The sequence below is a fragment of the Bombina bombina genome, chromosome 5 (assembly GCF_027579735.1).
Source record: "Bombina bombina isolate aBomBom1 chromosome 5, aBomBom1.pri, whole genome shotgun sequence".
Lineage (NCBI taxonomy): Eukaryota > Metazoa > Chordata > Amphibia > Anura > Bombinatoridae > Bombina > Bombina bombina.
Window position 1 is genome coordinate 185,255,199 of NC_069503.1, and position 15,635 is coordinate 185,270,833.

General features: G+C 35.7%; 1 protein-coding gene across 1 annotated transcript in view; it reads left to right on the forward strand.

Annotated features, from left to right (window-relative positions):
• The window catches only part of DPP6 (dipeptidyl peptidase like 6), a 1,272,214-nt gene that overhangs the window by 1,032,910 nt on the left and 223,669 nt on the right, over positions 1-15,635 (forward strand). The window lies entirely within an intron of this gene.

The following is a 15,635-nucleotide window of genomic DNA, read 5'->3' on the forward strand; positions in this document are numbered from 1 at the left end:
ATAGTTGTTCTTTTAAAAATCCAATGTATAAAAAAATTGGAGGCTTTACTAAAAAAGTTGTATGTCCACCAGGGTCTACAATGGCAACCTGCGGTGTGTATCGCCACTGTTACCAGTGCCGCAGCTTACTGGTTTGATGCGTTGTCTGAATCTCTTCAGATGGATACCCCTCTTGATGAGATCCAGGACAGGATTAAGGCTCTCAAGTTAGCCAATTCCTTCATTACAGATGCTTCCTTACAGGTTATTAAACTGGCAGTCAAAATTTCTGGTTTTGCGGTCCTAGCCCGCAGGGGCTTGTGGTTGAAGTCCTGGTCTGCAGATGTTTCATCTAAATCTAAGCTCATGGCTATTCCTTACAAGGGTAAGGCCTTGTTTGGACCTGATTTGGCAGAAATAATCTCAGATATTACTGCAGGGAAGGGTTCTTTTCTTCCTCAAGATAACAAGAATAAGCAGAAGGGACGTCAGAGTAATTTTCTTTCCTTTCGTAACTTTAAAGGCAAGTCTTCCTCCCCTTCCTCCAAGCAAGATCAAGCCAAGCCTTCCTGAAAGCCCAACCAGTCCTGGAATAAGGGAAAGCAATCTAAAAAGCCTTCATCTGATTCCAAGTCAGCATGAAGGGTTGGCCCCCGATCTGGGAGCGGATCTTGTAGGGGGCAGACTCTCTCTTTTTTTCCCAGGCTTGGATAAGAGATGTACAGGATTCCTGGGCGGTGGACATTGTCTCCCAGCGATCCAAAATAGACTTCAAATCTTTTCCTCCCAGAGGCAGGTTTCTCCTCTCCAGATTATCTGTAGACCAGATAAAAAGAGAAGCGTTCTTACATTGTGTCAAGGACCTTGCCACCCTGGGGGTAATAGTTCCAGTTTCCTTTCAGGAAAGGGGTCTGGGATTTTACTCAAATCTGTTCATAGTTCCCAAAAAAGAGGGAACTTTTCGACCAATCCTAGATCTAAAATGTTTAAACAAGTTTCTCAGAGTGCCATCCTTCAAAATGGAGACTATACGCTCCATTCTTCCCCTGGTACAAGAGGGTCAGTTCATGACAACCATTGACCTAAAGGATGCATACCTTCATGTTCCCATTCACAGGGACCATCACAAGTTTCTGAGATTCACCTTTTTGGACAATCATTTCCAGTTTGTGGCCCTTCCATTCGGCCTTGCCACAGCTCCAAGAATGTTTTCAAAAGTTCTGGGGGCTCTTTTAGCTGTGCTTCGATCTCGGGGCATTGCAGTGGCACCTTATCTGGACGACATTCTGGTTCAAATGCCATCTTTTCAACAAGCAGAATCTCATACAGAGATCTTGTTGTTTTTTCTTCGATCCCACTGATGGAAGGTGAATCGGGAAAAAAGTTATCTGGTTCCAGCTACAAGGGTCGTATTTTTGGGGACCATAATAGACTCCCTGTTAATGAAGATTTTTCTGACGGAGGTCAGAAAAAGAAAGATTTTCTACTCTTGTCTTGCCCTTCAGTCGTCTCCACGGCCGTCAGTGGCTCAATGTATGGAGGTAATCAATCTGATGGTGGCTTCCATGGACATCATTCCGTTTGCTCGGTTCCATCTCAGACCTCTGCAGTTATGCATGCTCAGACAATGGAACGGGGACTATACGGACCTGTCTCCGCCTGTAGATCTAGATCAGGCGTCAATAAACTCTCTTCCATGGTGGCTTTTCAGGATCATCTCTTCCAGGGTACTTGCTTTCGCAGACCCTCCTGGGTGATTGTGACCATGGATGCCAGCCTTCTAGGTTGGGGAGCAGTATGGGGCTTGTTGAAGGCTCAGGGCTTATGGACCCAGGAGGAGTCAGTCCTGCCCATAAACATCTTGGAGCTGAGAGCAATCTTCAATGCTCTTCTGGCCTGGCCTCAGTTAGCCTTAGCCCAGTTTATCAGATTCCAGTCGGACAACATAACCTGTTGGTGGCCCGAATTATTCAGTGGGCGGAGACCCACAACTGCTGTCTTTCTGCGATCCACATACCAGGAGTGGACAATTGGGAAGCGGATTTACTGAGCAGACAGACTTTTCATCCCGGGAAGTGGGAACTTTATTTGGATGTGTTCTCCAGCTTGACCCTCAAGTGGGGGCAGCCGGAATTGGATCTCATGGCTTCTCGTCAAAATGCCAAATTTCCGAGATACGGCTCGAGGTCAAGAGATCCGCAGGCATTTCTGATCAATGCTCTGGCAGTTCCTTGGAACTTCAGCCTAGCATACCTGTTTCCTCCGTTCACTCTCCTTCCAAGAGTCATTGCTTGAATCAAGCAGGAGAGTGCATCTATAATTCTCATAGCCCCGGCGTGGCCTTGCAGGATTTGGCATGCAGATCTAGTGGAAATGTCACCCTTTCCATTTTGGAGACTGCCTCTGAGGAAGGACCTTCTACTTCAGGGTCCCTTCCTTCATCCAAATCTCGTTTCTCTGAAGCTGACTGGAGATTGACCGCTTAGTTTTATCTAAGCGTGGATTTTCAGAGTCGGTCATTGAGACCTTGATTCATTACCATAAGATCTGGCGTAAATACTTGTATTGGTGTGAATCCAAAGGATACTCTTGGAGTAGAGTAAGGATTCCTAGGATTTTGTCCTTTCTCCAGGATGGTCTAGAGAAGGGTTTGTCGGCAAGTACTCTAAAGGGTCAGATTTCGGCATTGTCTATTTTGTTACATAAGCGCTTGGCAGATGTGCCAGATGTGCAATCGTTTTGTCAGGCCTTGGTTAGAATTTGGCCTGTGTTTAAACCTGTTCTTCATCCATGGAGTCTTAACCTTGTTCTTAAAGTTTTACAACAGGCTCCGTTTGAGCCTATGCATTCTTTATATATTAAGATGTTATCTTGGAAAGTTGTTTTTTTCTTGTTGCTATTTCCTCTGCTCGGAGAGTTTCTGAACTTTCTGCTTTACAGTGTGATTTCCCCTTATTTTATATTTCACTCTGATAAGGTGGTTCTGCATACTAAGTTTGGTTTCCTGCCCAAAGAATATTAATCAGGAAATCGTTGTACCTTCTTTGTGTCCTAATTCTTCTTCTCACAAAGAACGCTTGTTGCATAATCTAGATGTTGTGCGAGCGCTAAAATTTTATTTACAGGCAACTAAGGACTTTCGTCAGTCTTCTGCATTGTTTTATTTAAAAAAAAATTGTCCTTTTATATATTTTTTTCTTTTCATATCTTTACTTATTGAGATATATTATTGTATATTCCAATTTTTTAAAAAGCAATAAAACATAAAGAAATCCCATATACTTTAATGCTGAGTCTTTTAGAAATAACTCATGATATATATGTTTCTATGGAATTAAAAGCACCACATTTATTATATTTTTCTTTTATTTGTGTTTGGTATTTGTTAAAAAGTTTTTTTTGCCCCCAAGTACCATATTGTTTTCTATAATTTGTTCTCCATTATTTATATGGGGATTTCAGCTTGATATCTATAAGTCAGTCTTTAAAAGAGAGTGTATGTTACACAGATCCCAGCTGTTTCTATTTGAGAAGGACAGTACCTAATACTGCGTTCTGTCTCACTGTCACTCTGAGAAAGCCATATGTCTTGATTTGGAGAATTTCACTTAGCCCTGTCTACAGATCACCCAGGCACAACCACAGACGCCCAGTAATGCCTAATAACTGCCCAGACACGCCCATCATCCACCAATGAGCCTATCCCTCCCAACACAGCCTTACTCACAAAACCTCAAAGGCCCCCCCTTAACTTCCTGAACCCTCCTGTGAAGTTATTTATGAGTCAGCACTGATCGGCTAAAATGCAAGTCTGTCAAAAGAACTGAGATAAGGGGCAGTCTGCGGAGGCTTGGATACAAGGTAATCACAGAGGTAAAAAGTGTATAAATATATCAGTGTTGGTTATGCAAAACTGGGGAATGGGTAATAAAGGGATTATCTGACTTTTTAAACAACAATCATTTTCAAGTAGGCTGTCCCTTTAATACCAAGCTACAAGTCCAATGGTCTAAAAATTACAAACCATATTTATTCCTTTTAATCAATACATTAACATCCCTAAACTCAGTCCATCATCCTGGATTAGAATATGGTATTTTAGGACATACCATCTCCTTCTTAATACTGTGCTAGATTATGAATGGCGTGCGCGTGTGATAAGGTATTTATTGCGGCTGTTTGTGTGCGTCAAAAGTAGTGTGCGCATTACAAGTTGAAATTAAACGCATTCGCTAGAGCCCAATTGAATTTAACACGCATTGGGATATATATAGCTAAAGATATATATTTTTAACAAAAGAAAACATCAGATATATAGAAATATGTATTTAGGAATAAATAGAACATATTCTGCTATGTGGAGAACATTGGATTTTGAAATATTCATATTTCAAGTCGGGTTAGCACCCTTTGTAAAACATGGTCGGGTTTGCACGCAAGTAACAGTGTTTGTTTTTTTTCAGATTGTTCTCATGCTTGACCCAAAGTTTTTTTTCATGATTCAAATAGAACATACAATTTAAAACAATTTGCCTTTTTTATTATTATTACATTGGTTTCATTCTATTTTGGTATCCTTTGTTGAAGCAGCAATGCACTACTGGGAGATAGCTGAACACAATGGATGAGCCAATGACAAGAGACATATATGTGAAGCTACCAATCAGCAGATAGTTCCCAGTAGTGCATTGCTGCCCCTGGGCCCACCTAGGTATCTTTTTTTTAAAAAAAAAGATAAACAGTATAACCAAATTATATAATAGAAGTAAGTTTGAAAGTTGTTTACAATTTTACTTTATAGTCCCTTTAATTTATTGCAGCCATGTTTCTAATGCTTTATTATGTTACTAGTCCCAACTCTGACAGCCTGGGACCATGTACAGGGCTTAGAGATGTGGCAAGTCTGTTTCCTATGTGGGTATAATTTAATTAATATTTTACTAATCTTAACCCTTTTAGGAAATGGTTTAGTCAGTTCAAAGTTGTTAAAACAGAAATATAAAAAAATAGAGGGATAAGGGAGAGGCTTAGGTTTTTATTTCGGGAAGGTCCCACAAATTGTGAGTTGATTGGAAGCAGTTAAAGAAATGCAGTCACACTTGTTTACCACACAGACTGTTATATAAGGGTAAATGGACTGCAATGTTACATCCCTTTATCAGACAAACAAGCTCCTCTCTGTGTTCAGGTGCCCATAGGCATTTGCCTAATGATAAGCGAGCCCTGATATCAGAACAGGCTCTTCTATGCACCCAGATGAAAACAGCAATACATAGGGCCAGATCACAAGTGGCACTTTTTTTTGCACTTGTGCACGAACGCAAACTTTGCTAGAAGTAAGCTTTTTTTGCGTTGGTCAGGTTGCACGTATCTTACACGTTGAAAGTAAAAAGTTTGTGCGCGAGCAAAACCTGACTCGCACTAACCAAATATTGCGACCGTGTTTACGTATTCTCGCCATAGAAGTCAATGGAGAGAGCAGAAGGAAAAAACTATTGCATGCTAACCTGACAGGAGTTATTCATATTTCTCTTTCCAATGTTATTCACATACAGGATAATGTAATTTTTATTGTAAATACGTTTCTATATATATATATATATCTGTATATACCTATACCTGTGTATCTATTCATATAACTATATAGGTATATCTATTTTATATTAACATTATCAAATATAAATATATATTTAATAATAAAAGTAAATTCTATGTGAAGAACATAGGAATGTAAAATATGCATATTGCAATTTGTGTTTTGCGATTTAGGTCATTGTGTTATTAAAATATTACATATAAAATATTAAAAAATAATTATTATTAAACATTATTATACATACTGTAATATATATATATATCAACAAGGGGGTTTGGTTAAGCACACCAAAAAACCTTTTATATATTAGCACACACATTGGCCTCTAGTTATCAAGGTCTGTCTGACCTGATCCGACAGTGCGGATCAGGTCCGCCAGACCTCGCTGAATGCGGAGAGCAATACGCTCGCTGTATTCAGCAATTGCACCAGCAGCTCACAAGAGCTGCTGGTGCAACGCCGCCCCCTGCAGACAGGGGGGTGTCAATCAACCAGATCGTGCTCAGAGCAGGCGGACAGGTTATGGAGCAGCGGTCTTTGTGATCGCTGCTTCATAACTGCTGTTTCTGGCGAGCCTGCAAGCTCGCCAGAAACACGGGGCATCAAGCTCCATTCGGAGCTTGATACATATGCCCCATTGTGGGAGTGCTACCAAAGTGACCAAAATAATTACAAAACATATATATTGTGATATATATATATATATATATATATATATATATATATATATATATATATATATATATTCTATGGATAATTTATATTTTTTACAGTTTGGTGCAACTTTTTTTAACACACTACCCTTTACGTAAGGGTTTCAGTTGCGCTAACCCGACAAGCGTAAAAAGTAATTGTGATCTTGCGATTATGTTTACGTTCAACTGGTGATATGTGCGCTATTTTCAGTGCACGCAAAAAGCCGACATTGCTCACGCTCAACAGTTAGCGTGCCACTTGTAATTTAGCCCATAATGGGTTAAATTTGAAGAATCTTGCTTGGACACACTATTCCTATTAGTTCCCAATGGTTATAGAAATGAGAATTTTGTTAATAGATGCTATTAGTGCTGGTCTAATCTTAGTTCATGAATTAGAAACTTACGGCTAGATTTAGAGTTCGGCGGTAGCCGTCAAAACCAGCGTTAGAGGCTCCTAACGCTGGTTTTGGGCTACCGCTGGTATTTAGAGTCAGTGATTAAAGGGTCTAACGCTCACTTTACAGCCGCGACTTTTCCATACCGCAGATCCCCCTACGCCATTTGCGTAGCCTATCTTTTCAATGGGATCTTCCTAACGCCGGTATTTAGAGTCGTTTCTGCAGTGAGCGTTAGAGCTCTAACGACAAGATTCCAGCCGCCTGAAAATAGCAGGAGTTAAGAGCTTTCTGGCTAACGCCGGTTTATAAAGCTCTTAACTACTGTACCCTAAAGTACACTAACACCCATAAACTACCTATGTACCCCTAAACCGAGGTCCCCCCACATCGCCGCCACTCGATTAAAAATTTTAACCCCTAATCTGCCGACCGCCACCTACGTTATACTTATGTACCCCTAATCTGCTGCCCCTAACACCGCCGACCCCTGTATTATATCTATTAACCCCTAACTTGCCCCCCACAACGTCGCCGCAAGCTACTTAAAATAATTAACCCCTAATCTTCCGACCGCAAATCGCCGCCACCTACGTTATTCCTATGTACCCCTAATCTGCTACCCCTAACATCGCCGACCCCTATGTTATATTTATTAACCCCTAATCTGCCCCCCACAACGTCGCCGACACCTACCTACACTTATTAACCCCTAATCTGCCGAGCGGACCTGAGCGCTACTATAATAAAGTTATTAACCCCTAATCCGCCTCACTAACCCTATCATAAATAGTATTAACCCCTAATCTGCCCTCCCTAACATCGCCGACACCTACCTTCAATTATTAACCCCTAATCTTCCGATCGGAGCTCACCGCTATTCTAATAAATGTATTAACCCCTAAAGCTAAGTCTAACCCTAACACTAACACCCCCCTAAGTTAAATATAATTTTTATCTAACGAAATAAATTAACTCTTATTAAATAAATAATTCCTATTTAAAGCTAAATACTTACCTGTAAAATAAATCCTAATATAGCTACAATATAATTTATAATTATATTATAGCTATTTTAGGATTAATATTTATTTTACAGGCAACTTTGTAATTATTTTAACCAGGTACAATAGCTATTAAATAGTTAAGAACTATTTAATAGTTACCTAGTTAAAATAATAACAAATTTACCTGTAAAATAAATCCTAACCTAAGATATAATTAAACCTAACACTACCCTATCAATAAAATAATTAAATAAACTACCTACAATTACCTACAATTAACCTAACACTACACTATCAATAAATTAATTAAACACAATTGCTACAAATAAATAAAATTAAATAAACTATCTAAAGTACAAAAAATAAAAAAGAACTAAGTTACAGAAAATAATAAAATATTTACAAACATAAGAAAAATATTACAACAATTTTAAACTAATTACACCTACTCTAAGCCCCCTAATAAAATAACAAAGCCCCCCAAAATAAAAAATTCACTACCCTATTCTAAAATACAAATATTACAAGCTCTTTTACCTTACCAGCCCTGAACAGGGCCCTTTGCGGGGCATGCCCCAAGAATTTCAGCTCTTTTGCCTGTAAAAAAAAACATACAATACCCCCCCCCCAACATTACAACCCACCACCCACATACCCCTAATCTAACCCAAACCCCCCTTAAATAAACCTAACACTACCCCCCTGATGATCTTCCTACCTTGTCTTCACCATGCCAGGTTCACCGATCCGTCCTGGCTCCAAGATCTTCATCCAACCCAAGCGGGGGCTAGACATCCACTGAAGAAGTCCAGAAGAGGGTCCAAAGTCTTCCTCCTATCCGGCAAGAAGAGGACATCCGGACCGGCAAACATCTTCTCCAAGCGGCATCTTCTATCTTCTTCCATCCGATGACGACCGGCTCCATCTTGAAGACCTCCAGCGCGGATCCATCCTCTTCTTCCGACGACTAGACGACGAATGACGGTTCCTTTAAGGGACGTCATCCAAGATGGCGTCCCTCGAATTCCGATTGGCTGATAGGATTCTATCAGCCAATCGGAATTAAGGTAGGAATTTTCTGATTGGCTGATGGAATCAGCCAATCAGAATATAGTTCAATCCGATTGGCTGATCCAATCAGCCAATCAGATTGAGCTCGCATTCTATTGGCTGATCGGAACAGCCAATAGAATGCGAGCTCAATCTGATTGGCTGATTGGATCAGCCAATCGGATTGAACTATATTCTGATTGGCTGATTCCATCAGCCAATCAGAAAATTCCTACCTTAATTCCGATTGGCTGATAGAATCCTATCAGCCAATCGGAATTCGAGGGACGCCATCTTGGATGACGTCCCTTAAAGGAACCGTCATTCGTCGTCTAGTCGTCGGAAGAAGAGGATGGATCCGCGCTGGAGGTCTTCAAGATGGAGCCGGTCGTCATCGGATGGAAGAAGATAGAAGATGCCGCTTGGAGAAGATGTTTGCCGGTCCGGATGTCCTCTTCTTGCCGGATAGGAGGAAGACTTTGGACCCTCTTCTGGACTTCTTCAGTGGATGTCTAGCCCCCGCTTGGGTTGGATGAAGATCTTGGAGCCAGGACGGATCGGTGAACCTGGCATGGTGAAGACAAGGTAGGAAGATCATCAGGGGGGTAGTGTTAGGTTTATTTAAGGGGGGTTTGGGTTAGATTAGGGGTATGTGGGTGGTGGGTTGTAATGTTGGGGGGGGGGTATTGTATGTTTTTTTTTACAGGCAAAAGAGCTGAAATTCTTGGGGCATGCCCCGCAAAGGGCCCTGTTCAGGGCTGGTAAGGTAAAAGAGCTTGTAATATTTGTATTTTAGAATAGGGTAGTGAATTTTTTATTTTGGGGGGCTTTGTTATTTTATTAGGGGGCTTAGAGTAGGTGTAATTAGTTTAAAATTGTTGTAATATTTTTCTTATGTTTGTAAATATTTTATTATTTTCTGTAACTTAGTTCTTTTTTATTTTTTGTACTTTAGATAGTTTATTTAATTTTATTTATTTGTAGCAATTGTGTTTAATTAATTTATTGATAGTGTAGTGTTAGGTTAATTGTAGGTAATTGTAGGTAGTTTATTTAATTATTTTATTGATAGGGTAGTGTTAGGTTTAATTATATCTTAGGTTAGGATTTATTTTACAGGTAAATTTGTTATTATTTTAACTAGGTAACTATTAAATAGTTCTTAACTATTTAATAGCTATTGTACCTGGTTAAAATAATTACAAAGTTGCCTGTAAAATAAATATTAATCCTAAAATAGCTATAATATAATTATAATTTATATTGTAGCTATATTAGGATTTATTTTACAGGTAAGTATTTAGCTTTAAATAGGAATCATTTATTTAATAAGAGTTAATTTATTTCGTTAGATAAAAATTATATTTAACTTAGGGGGGTGTTAGTGTTAGGGTTAGACTTAGCTTTAGGGGTTAATACATTTATTAGAATAGCGGTGAGCTCCGGTCGGCAGATTAGGGGTTAATAATTGAAGGTAGGTGTCGGCGATGTTAGGGAGGGCAGATTAGGGGTTAATACTATTTATGATAGGGTTAGTGAGGCGGATTAGGGGTTAATAACTTTATTATAGTAGCGCTCAGGTCCGCTCGGCAGATTAGGGGTTAATAAGTGTAGGCAGGTGTCGGCGACGTTGTGGGGGGCAGATTAGGGGTTAATAAATATAACATAGGGGTCGGCGATGTTAGGGCAGCAGATTAGGGGTACATAGGGATAACGTAGGTGGCGGCGGTTTACGGAGCGGCAGATTAGGGGTTAAAAGTGTAATGCAGGGGTCAGCGATAGCGGGGGCGGCAGATTAGGAGTTAATAAGTGTAAGGTTAGGGGTGTTTAGACTCGGGGTACATGTTAGGGTGTTAGGTGCAGACGTAGGAAGTGTTTCCCCATAGGAAACAATGGGGCTGCGTTAGGAGCTGAACGCTGCTTTTTTCCAGGTGTTAGGTTTTTTTTCAGCTCAAACAGCCCCATTGTTTCCTATGGGAGAATCGTGCACGAGCACGTTTTTGAGGCCGGCCGCGTCCGTAAGCAACTCTGGTATCGAGAGTTGCATTTGCGGTAAAAATGCTCTACGCTCCTTTTTTGGAGCCTAACGCAGCATTTGTTTGAACTCTCGATACCAGAGTTAAATTTATGGTGCGGCCAGAAAAAAACCCGCGGAGCGTTAACAGCCCTTTTACCGCCGAACTCTAAATCTAGGCCTTAGGTTTTTCTCAGATATCATGCTGGGAGTTTATTTTTCTTCTAGTAAACAGTTTAGAATTGATTAGCACTTGATAACATAATAATGCCAAATTATGTTGGTTTTATTTTGATGAGTTCATTGTTATCTGTTGGTGTTAAATTATTTACTTTTTTTTAGGTAGAAAGCTATTAACTTGTAGAAATGTGTATTTGTCTGTACTGGAAATCCAGAAATTATATTGCAGTCCTCTAAAAACTAAATGGTTTTTATGATAATGAAAAAAGATATATGCACTGAAGAAAATCTGACACCTCACTTATTCTGAAAACGGACTGTTGATTTTCTCTCTAATAATATATATTTATAATCCTAAACTGGTGTGTAAGTGTCAATGTCACCGACACCCTTCACTGACTGCTGGCCAATCAGGGACCTATATTATTATAATTCTGGGCACTTTGCCAAAGTATAGAGACAAGATGATGGGATTGGAGTTTGGCAAGCTAAAGAGCAAAAGAAGTACTTAGATGCAGACATTAAAGATAAAAAACTAAATTAATTTCTGTTAATTGATAAAATTATTTATTTTTACTAACTTAATATACACTAAACAAAAAAAGGCATAGGCCTAGATTGGTAGGAGTGCCAAAGTATTAGCTCTGTAGTGTGTTAACATTGCTTGAGTGCAATCAATAGAGTTTCTATTTCTGCTCTCATTTTACAAGTTATTTTTATAGCTTGAGCGATAAAAGACTATTAGGGCAGATTACAAGTGGATCAGTATTTAACTTAGAAGTAAGCTTTTTGTGCTTGTGGGGTAGTGCTAAAAATGATAAGTTAAAAGTAAACTGTGCCTATATATGTATACATATATATATATTTACATTTTTATATATGTGTACTGTATATGTCTGTAAATACATATATACACATATAAATACATTAACCCCTTGTTTTCTCAATAGCACAAGACCCCACTATGTTAGGAAGCCTGCAGGAGGGAGGGATTGTTTAATAGCGCGTCGTTAAGGGGTTAATACTTATGTACACACAAACAGCAGTTATGAAGCAGCTGCTCCTTAAGTGTTCCGCCGCTTCTGAGGCTGCAGACATCAATCCGCCCGATCGTGTACGGTCGGGTTAATGGACACCCCCTGCTAGCGGCCGATTGGCCACAAATCTGCAGGGGTGGCATGGCACAAGCAGTTCACTCCGCTGAGTGGATCATGTCGGACAGACATTTGATAAAAAGGCCCCAATGTGTCTTTTAATCCAGAAAGGTAGTGACGTTTCCGTCAGCAATCCCCATCCACAGATCGTCTGAGGACGGGGATTGCACCCCAAAATGTCACTACCTTTGTGGATCTAAATACACATTATGTTAAGTCCTGGCGAACGCTTCTTTTTCTGGGATTCTGTGCATATGCTTTGAATTCAGCCTGGGCAGTTGAGATGCTGATAAGTGTGTGCAGAGCTCCATGGACGCTACTTATTATATAGATATATATACACACACGTATTAGACATGTATATGTATGCATCTCTATGTTAAAGCCCTCTGCAGCCTTGTTTTTCCTAACACCTGACACCTCATATCTTTGAGCCCTTATAACTTTTTTGTGCACTATTTTTTTAATAATTTTTATTAGATAGAGTTAATATATGTGTAACTATACTTTTTATTAGATAGAGTTAATATATGTGTAACTATACTTTTTATTAGATAGAGTTAATATATGTGTAACTATACTTTTTATTAGATAGAGTTAATATATGTGTAACTATACTTTTTATTAGATAGAGTTAATATATGTTTAACTATACTTTTTATTAGATAGAGTTAATATATGTGTAACTATACTTTTTATTAGATAGAGTTAATATATGTGTAACTATACTTTTTATTAGATACAGTTAATATATGTGTAACTATACTTTTTATTAGATAGAGTTAATATATGTGTAACTATACTTTTTATTAGATAGAGTTAATATATGTGTAACTATACTTTTTATTAGATAGAGTTAATATATGTGTAACTATACTTTTTATTAGATAGAGTTAATATATGTGTAACTATACTTTTTATTAGATAGAGTTAATATATGTGTAACTATACTTTTTTATTAGATAGAGTTAATATATGTGTAACTATACTTTTTATTAGATAGAGTTAATATATGTGTAACTATACTTTTTATTAGATAGAGTTAATATATGTGTAACTATACTTTCTATTAGATAGAGTTAATATATGTGTAACTATACTTTTTATTAGATAGAGTTAATATATGTGTAACTATACTTTTTATTAGATAGAGTTAATATATGTGTAACTATACTTTTTATTAGATAGAGTTAATATATGTGTAACTATACTTTTTATTAGATAGAGTTAATATATGTGTAACTATACTTTTTATTAGATAGAGTTAATATATGTGTAACTATACTTTTTATTAGATAGAGTTAATATATGTGTAACTATACTTTTTATTAGATAGAGTTAATATATGTGTAACTATACTTTTTATTAGATAGAGTTAATATATGTGTAACTATACTTTTTATTAGATAGAGTTAATATATGTGTAACTATACTTTTTATTAGATAGAGTTAATATATGTAACTATACTTTTTATTAGATAGAGTTAATATATGTGTAACTATACTTTTTATTAGATAGAGTTAATATATGTGTAACTATACTTTTTATTAGATAGAGTTAATATATGTGTAACTATACTTTTTATTAGATAGAGTTAATATATGTGTAACTATACTTTTTATTAGATAGAGTTAATATATGTGTAACTATACTTTTTATTAGATAGAGTTAATATATGTGTAACTATACTTTCTATTAGATAGAGTTAATATATGTGTAACTATACTTTTTATTAGATAGAGTTAATATATGTGTAACTATACTTTCTATTAGATAGAGTTAATATATGTGTAACTATACTTTTATTAGATAGAGTTAATATATGTGTAACTATACTTTTATTAGATAGAGTAATATATGTTAAACTATACTTTTTTATTAGATAGAGTTATATATGTGTAACTATACTTTCTATTAGATAGAGTTAATATATGTGTAACTATACTTTTTATTAGATAGAGTTATTATATGTGTAACTATACTTTCTATTAGATAGAGTTAATATATGTGTAACTATACTTTTTATTAGATAGAGTTAATATATGTGTAACTATACTTTTTATTAGATAGAGTTAATATATGTGTAACTATACTTTTATTAGATAGAGTTAATATATGTGTAACTATACTTTTTATTAGATAGAGTTAATATATGTTGTAACTATACTTTTTATTAGATAGAGTTAATATATGTGTAACTATACTTTTTATTAGATAGAGTTAATATATGTGTAACTATACTTTTTATTAGATAGAGTTTATATATGTGTAACTATACTTTTTATTAGATAGAGTTAATATATGTGTAACTATACTTTTTATTAGATAGAGTTAATATATGTGTAACTATACTTTTTATTAGATAGAGTTAATATATGTGTAACTATACTTTTTATTAGATAGAGTTAATATATGTGTAACTATACTTTTTATTAGATAGAGTTAATATATGTGTAACTATACTTTCTATTAGATAGAGTTAATATATGTGTAACTATACTTTTTATTAGATAGAGTTAATATATGTGTAACTATACTTTTTATTAGATAGAGTTAATATATGTGTAACTATACTTTTTATTAGATAGAGTTAATATATGTGTAACTATACTTTTTATTAGATAGAGTTAATATATGTGTAACTATACTTTTTATTAGATAGAGTTAATATATGTGTAACTATACTTTTTATTACATAGAGTTAATATATGTGTAACTATACTTTTTATTAGATAGAGTTAATATATGTGTAACTATACTTTTTATTAGATAGAGTTAATATATGTGTAACTATACTTTTTATTAGATAGAGTTAATATATGTGTAACTATACTTTTTATTAGATAGAGTTAATATATGTGTAACTATACTTTTTATTAGATAGAGTTAATATATGTGTAACTATACTTTTTATTAGATAGAGTTAATATATGTGTAACTATACTTTTTATTAGATAGAGTTAATATATGTGTAACTATACTTTTTATTAGATAGAGTTAATATATGTGTAACTATACTTTTTATTAGATAGAGTTAATATATGTGTAACTATACTTTCTATTAGATAGAGTTAATATATGTGTAACTATACTTTTTATTAGATAGAGTTAATATATGTGTAACTATACTTTTTATTAGATAGAGTTAATATATGTGTAACTATACTTTTTATTAGATAGAGTTAATATATGTGTAACTATACTTTTTATTAGATAGAGTTAATATATGTGTAACTATACTTTCTATTAGATAGAGTTAATATATGTGTAACTATACTTTTTATTAGATAGAGTTAATATATGTGTAACTATACTTTTATTAGATAGAGTTAATATATGTGTAACTATACTTTTTATTAGATAGAGTTAATATATGTGTAACTATACTTTTTATTAGATAGAGTTAATATATGTGTAACTATACTTTTTATTAGATAGAGTTAATATATGTGTAACTATACTTTTTATTAGATAGAGTTAATATATGTGTAACTATACTTTCTATTAGATAGAGTTAATATATGTGTAACTATACTTTTTATTAGATAGAGTTAATATATG